Consider the following 8,776-nt stretch of genomic DNA (forward strand, 5'->3'; position numbering starts at 1 on the left):
CCCTGCCACCCTCTTGGTCTCCAGTGCAGGGTCATAGAATATCAGGGTTGGAAGGGACCTCAGGAGATCATCTAGTCCACCCCCTGCTCAAAGCAGGACCAATCCCCAGACAGATTTTTATCCCAGATCCCTAAATGGCCCCCTCAAGGATTGAACTCACACTACTGGGTTTAGCAGGCCAATGCTCAAACCACTGAACTATCCCTCCCCCCAAGACATGAAAGGTCAAAAGAAAGGAGGCGTGGCCAGAGCACCGTGCACTCTAGTGCTGCTGTAATGGTCTCTTGAGGGGCCATTACCACCTGGTGCAACTTAAAGCAGCCCGGTGGAACCGCATAATCTGTAGTTCCATGTCATCCCTAGATTTTCTGCATTGTGCCTTATGATACCCATCTGTACTCTCTGCAACTGATCTTGACTATCCCCAGATATGTGGATTAAAAAGGAGGGAGATATTGCCCCTTCACCCAGCTGTTCATATCCTGGAGCATCATATGGACATATCAGGAACAAATGTCCTTAGTGTACATTATTTCCTAAGCCATCTTGTTTAGCTAATCACTAGTAGGCAACCGTCTGGCTATGAGTGATTTTACATAGCTTTCATGTGACTCTGAGGCTCTTCAGCATTAGTCTAGCCAGGGCAGAGCTCCCAATACCCCGTACTCTGTGTAAAACAAGTATGACCAGGCAGCTATTGTACCATTAGATTTTAAGCAGAAGTCCCCATTGAAAGTCAAAGGTGAGTTCTGCTTAGAATCTGATGGCATGATACAGCTCAGGATTTGTGTCAAAACTAAGAGTTTCCTGCAGAGGAAAGGGGACTTTTAGATCAGTTGCAGACAATAACAGCCACAACCCATTGAGCTAAAATTATTGTCCATTTGCTAGTCTGTTCCCCTTTGGAAGCCCTTGTTTGTATTTGTTTGAGATGTTTTTTGTTTTTAAAGGACAAATCCAAGTGAGCTGGTGACATTCTTATTCGCCTCTTATTTACGTTGCCTTTACTTCGGTGGAGTTAGTCTGGATTTACAGTGGTATAAGTAATCTTGTGCCTGATCTTTCATTCTATAGGATGGTGGGGCAAAGAGTGCTGTGGAGGCAATACACTCAGTGGCTGGGAAACAGAAACCACAAACTCCTTTGTGTCTTTCAACAGCAGCCTCTCTAGCCAAATAAGGAACACTCTTGATCCGCCTCAGAGGAGCCCTGTCCGCCTCAACCAAAAATGTGTTGACAGCAGTATGGGGCTTCAAGGTTAAAGCATGAAGAACAGTTTTCTCCGTGTTCTGTAAGAGTCAGTCAATGATGGATCTGGGAAGGTGAAGGGAGGAGGAGGAGGACTAGCATGGGAGCACTGTAAGACGCAGCTCCTAATCAGGGGCATCGTTTCAGAAAAATGTGGGTTGGGGGAAGCTGTGTCAGCATAATGAACAATATATTTGATGCTATTATGTCCTGCAAAGTGCGGGGGGTGGGGGACCCACAAAAAATGTAAGACATAATGAAACATATAAACCTACGAAAAGTTGGGGAGGGGAGTGTCAACTGCCTTCTTTTCCCCACAGCAAGTGACACCCTGATCCTAATCAGAAAATGACATGAGAGAATGTGACCCTTCAAGATATATTTTTTGATCAAATCATGTGGCACAACAGGACTGAGAAAATGAAACTAATTGTCTGTCACCTCCATAAATGTCACTTATAAGAACAGCAGATGACAAGCTGCGCTTTTCAGACATTTCCCAAAATCATAACAAATAACTGTTACAGAGAACAAGTGAAAGGATACTCCCTCCCTCCCCTGATGGAAGAGCCAAGTAACAAATGGGGACTAGAAGACTCAATCTTGATTTATTGTCAATGTTTGAAGACTTTGTAAACATGATCATTTTCTCCCTTGAGAAAGATGAGGTGACTCTAAAGTATCTGCTCTTCTTTCCTTAATCTGCTGTCCCTACTTCCTTGAACCTATTGTCCTGCTGTAGTGATTCTCCTTTAGGTTTCGGCACTACGACCACATGATTAGGGCCTCACGCCTGAAGTCATGTGAGACCATCAGAATCTCACAGGATGGCTCCTTCCTGCTATCCCCGTAGGGCTCTGTGGAGGTTGTGTTGGCCTGCACACACAGATTATGCTGCTCAAGTGTATGGGGGCTGAGTCCTTCTTCCTCTGGAATGGACCCAGCTCACTTGAAGACAGGGAGCAGTGGTCCAGAGCGGGGGGAACCTCAGTCTGCCCAGAGGGGAGTGGGGACAAGCCCCCCACCAGATCTCTCTTGTGTACATGGCCCCACCCCACCCCTAGTAGGACTACAGTAAAGGGAGAGGGCTAGGGTGGCCCTTTTGAGGCCAGAATAGTTCCGATACATATCTGAATTTCCACAGTACCCAGGAGTATTTGGTTTGTGGTTTTGGTTCAGGCCCATCTGTAATTAAAATGTCACTTTCCAGAGGGAACTCTCTTGCTATGTATTTCTGCGGCAGCACTTAGGCTCACATGCCATCATTTGCTTTAACAGTTCTCTATTGACTATTGAAATACAGCCCTGTACAATTAATCAATACTGTCAAAAATGTTGGGAAGCATTTCTCAGAAAATGACCTCACTTCTGTGGGGAACCACTGCAATACCATGAATAGGCATGAAAAAAAGGGAATTCGTGGTTCAGGATTATGCTGTCTTTTCTAAGAAATAAAATCCATTAATCATTTCATTGATTATACTGAGCTTCTCTATTTTAATTTTCCCCACAGATAGGACTTTGCTATAAATGTCTTCATAAGAACAAGTTGTCCACAGCATTCTTCTCTGCCTCCAGCCTGCTAAGCATTGCTAAAAATCAGCACAGACATGCAACGGTCCAGGTGTTCCGCAGGAATTCCTCTTACTCACCCACTACCCTCATTATTATAAAAACAGGCCGGTGCACATGTAGTTCTGGCCAGGTTTTGCATTCTGGACCTGATCCACACAGGTCAACTGAAAGAATCCCATTGACCTAAGTGTTGGTAGAAGCCCCAAAGTCGGGGCCACGGTTTGGCCCTTGGTCTGCAAAGCAAAAACCCATAGTGTGAGCTTGATCTTCTTGGTGTTTTTTGAAATGTAAAACTGACCCGTTATTCATTATTAGAAAGATCAGCTTTTAAACACACACAATGAGGAATCGTTATAACTTTGCTAACACACAGGGCTTAAATTCAGCCGGAGCCATCTGGAGTGGACCTCCGGTAAAAATTTTCAAACCCATGGGAGCCCCAGCATGCTCCACTGGGCTGAAGCCCCAAACCCTGATGCCTCCCTGCAGCTGAAGGCTGGGGCCTTGAATGGGGTCGGGGAATGGGGGCCTCCAGGAAATAGTCTCTGAGACTTTAAGCCCAGCTCACACACATTAGTTACCTTCACAATAATGTCCCACTACAAAATGATAAGGGGACACAGTGAAAAGAGAGTTTAAGTTGCTTCCAGATTGTATTAATTTAATCTAAATTCTCCAGGGAACCCCAGGACCAGCTCTTCCCTGCACATGTTGCAGTATGCCTCCGTTCACCCAGCTCCCTTCCTTGCTAACTCTTCTTCCTTTGTTCTCGGAAGCAACCCTTTTTCAGAAGGAAGTTTCTTGTATAGCTGAGTAGCATCCTCTGAAGGACTCTACCTAGCTCCAATGGAAGTTCCATCCAGGCTCTCAGCTGAGTGCAGGAACTGGGAAAACTGAGAAAGTCTCTAGGCTCCTAATGTAGAAATATTTTTGTAGCAAATGAACCATGCGCAATTTTATCAAGCACTGAGGTCTCGGTACACCTGTGTAATGACTGAATCTGATCTGAAGACTACATTTCTGCCAACAGTACCATTTTCCATCAGGAAACAATTTGGTGGTCTAGCTGCATGTTGGCCCACAATCTACTGTGTATTGCCCTGCATCTAGTCATGTTTTAGTCAGTGCATTGCAAATAACAAGGCTTGAATTTATAAAGTTTCCATCCAAGAGTAACTTGATTAACTTTTTTTAAAGCTGCATGTTCAAGTAATACAAACACAGAGGGGAAGAGGGCCAGTTTGATGTACATTTGTTCTACTCCTCTGAACTTCATTTTTTCCTTTTCTTTTTATTCTGGCCTGGCCACCCAAAGTTTGCCCAGCAGAGGGTCTTACAGGCAGCCTGCTGGGACAGAAGGATTCTGCCTACTTGGTCTAAAAATACTGTAGTTGCTCTAATGTACAGGCCAGAGGCATGGCTCACAGAGAATACAAGTCCCAGCATACAGTGCTCCATCTTGAGCTGAATAGCTTATCTATAGTTTGATTTAAAGAGCAGGAAGGCTGCAGGCTGCATTTTGCCTCTCCTGAACTAGACCTCAACACAAGAAAGTAAAAGGTTATGCAATTTTTTTATAAAAGTAAGCAATGTTGCAAGGTATACGCAAATGTTAGTATTGTAATTTGTTTATGAAAGGTCATGAAATGTTGCAACAATTCCCAAACTATACAAAAGTTATTGTGGTAGGAAGTTTTACTGAAAGAAAAAAATAAAGGCCAGGGTGGAGTGGGAAGGAGGGGAACCACTCGTTAGTGTCTTCACAGCAAAACCATAAGAGAATCAGAAAATTAGTACAGCCAAGGAGGACAATAACATAGAACTGGCTACACCTGAGCCACAGTGTGCAGAGTACCAACCTACAGTACAATTTGAAAAAAAGAAGTAGGAGTTGGGTAAGAGAAAAAAAGCACAAAATAAAGAAGTAAGCAAGGAAGAACACAGCTTCAAGGAGAGATGGTAGAGAGAGGCTCAGGGCACTCTTTCAGTATTTAGAACCATCCTCGAAATAATGTTTATCAGCAATTACCTGTGTAGCTATAGAAAGCCTACACTTTAGTGAATGCCCTTTTTAAGAAGATGCATGAATGATAACGCTTGAGAAATGCTCTCTTTTCATAGACGTATTGCCTTCATTAATAGGACATATATATAAGACCGTGTTTTGAAGGATGGAAATGATTTATGGGTCATGTTTTGCACATCACCTCAATTTGATGGTGTGCGATTTCTCAAGCAAACATAGAAACATGAAACACTGACAAGTGAATTCACTTCTAAGCTTCTTTCAATAGCTCTTTCATAGTCACACTTCATGAGACTGCACACAAAAAAATAACTTCCCTCTACCCCAGCAAAGAGTTTTGAAGGAGGTGAAATTCTTTGTTTTACTAAGCAATATACAACTAATTATTACTTTATTGCAATGCAAACCAGATAGGATGTGTGTGAGTGTAAGAGGGAGCAAGAGATACCTATTTAGTAGCATCTTATAGAAAGACTGTGTATTCTTATTCTTCAGAACCATTTCAGGAGATCTCATTCATGATCAGCCACAAACATGAAACATGAAAGAATAAATAATGTTGTTGCCCCACATGTGCTGGCTATAGTGAGACAGGACATTCATACAAGGTACATCAAAGGATCAGAGCACAACATCCTTTGCAATATATACAGATTCTTTCACCTCTCCAAAGATCAGGTGTTGGATTTTCTGAATCCTTCACTGGGAGATTAAAACAGACAATGCACCTCAAAAATGAGGACGGTGGGGAGGAGGGGAAAGAACATTGATCTGCAAGGATCAGGGCCAGGTAAAGGAAAATGCACAAAAGCTATTTAAAAAAATACACAAGCACCAAAAATGGTAACAAGATTGGATTTACACAGTATGATGCAAATGAGACATAATCATCACAGTCCAGGTTCCATCTTCAAGTTTCCCTCTCGCTAAAAACAAACACGTTTTCTACTCTGATCAAAATCTGTGGCCAATGCAGAATTGATCTGAACTGCAATGACAAAGTGTAGCCAGGACATGTACTGTCACTTCTTTGTTATTGACTAATTTTCTTCTCATGTCTTTGATGGATGAAGACAAAATAATCCTATATTCTAAATATTAAATTAATTAGCAGTGCCACAACCACTGCATTCACATCCACTCAGACTATGAAGGAAATGGACTCCCTGAAGAATATGAGTGTATGGTGAAGGAACAGATGTTGCTGGCATATCTTCCCCTGCATCCTGCTATGTTCTGTTTACAGAGGAAACCTAAAGACTATCTTGGAGGAGTACTTCATATCGTCATCTCTCGCCAACCTGTGTTTTTATTAAACACACTTTTATTCCCATTCACAGGCCCCATTGTTAATGCTCACTCTTTCTCCAATGATCGCTGCCTTTTCCCCTCCCTCATCTGCACACACTTTATACCCAGTCATCAAACAAAAATGTACTTTTCCTCTAAGTAAAAGAGTGGGTGAAATTCCACTCCGATTGGTAACAATGTAAGACTTTTTTTTTTTCTGAAATTTGTCTTCTTACCCTCAGCACCTTTCTCCTTTGCCAAGCCTCCCACCCACTCTTTGCTATTTTTTGAATACTGCTGGTCACATACCAGGCTTAGATCAGAACCAAGAGATGCATCCAACTAAATTTGGATCTTAACACGTTTTTTCCATACTGACTGCCCAATAGTTTACAGGTTTACTTGCAGTGAAATCCCCAAAACAACTCCTGTCAGAAAGAAATGTTTCCCCATATCCCAAATTAGCAAAAAGATATAAACGTTCATGATTTTGCTCTGTGTGGAATTTTCTCACATCTCCTGTAAGAGCTAGCAGAAATATTTTTAAATGCCATAATTACATATATGCACAGTTGTAAGAAACAGTTCTAATGGAACATCAAGTAAATAATACCAATTTTCAAAATTCTATAACAATATATTTATACAAATTACATAATTCTGTACGTATTTACACACCATTACAGATTATCAAGTAAATAACACCAATTTTTTTCAGATTTTTCTCCAAGTGAATTTTAGTGCTCAAAAAAGGTGCCAGACTGACAGCACTAGAAAATGAAGACGTCTCTTTGTCCACAGCACAGGAACAGCAGTAGTGCAAGCTTCCCCACTTTGCCCCATCAATTATCTTCACACTTGATTTAGAAGGATCACATGAGGAATGGAAGGGCATTTGAGTCTCCATGCCCATTTAGTCCCTGGCAAGGGTGCTAACTGGCACCCATGTAATAGTGGTTTTGTTATGTGAACCTTGCTCCATTAGAAAACAAACATTTTACATAAGTGACTGAACAAACTTTTGTTCACTACTTGACATGAGCTGAATCTGAACCAGAACCTGAGATGAAAGGCTCTGTGGCCCACTGCCAACTCCCGGACTGTCCAGTCTCACAATAATGCCTATGTTAAATTCCATATTTCTATATTTACATAAATTCAGTATTTACACACCATTATGGGTTACTTGAGTAAATTGGTTACAGTTTATTGTATTGACTGCCATAAGCTCATAAAACATTTTTTCTTGGTTTTTAATCCTTTCTTTAAAAAAATACAAAAAATAAATTAAATAAAAACATGTTAAGTGATAGAAATGGTCTGACTATGACTAACAATCCAAGGAAACTCAATGTTAAGACTCAGACTGTGGTCTCAACTCATGGCATTTTAAACCTTTGTCATGAATGTCCTTACGTTTGTGGATTTAGTGTACATTCAGTTATAATCCACTTTTTTGCAGTTCAATTAAGTTAACCTCTAATGTTGAATGATGAAACCGGTATGTCCTGGAAACTCATTCCTCTGTTTTGACCAGATAGGTTTTTAATACCTTCTGCTCAAATGATTCAGTGTTCTGTCAACCTGCATCCAGACTCTCTGTCTGTTTCAGCAACAGTGAAGAGGGTTAAAAATAAACAAATGAATGATCTTATAAGCTGTTATAAAATGCTGTAAATTCTTAAACAAGAACATAGTCCCTACACAAATAAACAAACAGGCAATGCCTAACTATATCTTAAATCAACTAAGTTAATTTAGATAGCTTTAGCATTCAAAAACAATTATTATAAAATGCCACATTTTTATCTGATTTAGTTTACTAGTGGTGTGAGTCAAGACACAGTCTCTGCTACCTATTATATCTGGGAGCACAGAAAAGTCATGTGTCAATGACACTAAGCCATATGCTATTCCATAATAGATTTAAATTTCAAATTACATATTTTATACCACATAGACAATTATGCATCAGAGCAAAAAAAGGATTAATAATCAAAATTGGGTTAGAAATGGTAAGTATAGCTACCCCAAAATATGTCTATGATCACAGTCAGTCTCTGTATGCAGTTGGCTAGGAGTATTAAGGCCGGATCTCTCTCCCAGTGAATTCAGTGGCAAAGTGAAGTAAGGTCAAAACTTAAGTAATACAAAAATTATAAATTCCATTTTGTTAAATATGCTAACAATTTTGCTCCTTTTTCCTCAGAGTATTGTGAAAAATAGTCTCTTTCCTAATAACAAGTTCCAAAATTATTACCAGTAACAATATATGTTTATGTGCTTAACATAAAATGATACAAAATCCATATAAAGTATATTACATATTGTAATCTCATTTATAGTTTATGAATATTTGAAGGTAACTTCAGGGAAAAAAAACAAGTATAATACTTTCCCCCTCATTGTCATTACTGATAGAGATTTATTAGTTTCATTTTGCAAGTTTTACTTTAAGAAGGGTGCTAATATCATGTATTATGACAGTTCACACTGAAAGCAATTTTCCATAAAAGATGTTACAATGACCCCTATGGAACTTGTATAATTTCATAGCAGATAGTCAAGTGCACAAATAAACATGTTTACAAGAGAGATCCTGTTAACCTGGTTCTTGCCCTCTTAAACCATTCTGTG

This window comes from Chrysemys picta, chromosome 1 (assembly GCF_011386835.1).
Source record: "Chrysemys picta bellii isolate R12L10 chromosome 1, ASM1138683v2, whole genome shotgun sequence".
Taxonomy (NCBI): Eukaryota; Metazoa; Chordata; order Testudines; family Emydidae; genus Chrysemys; species Chrysemys picta.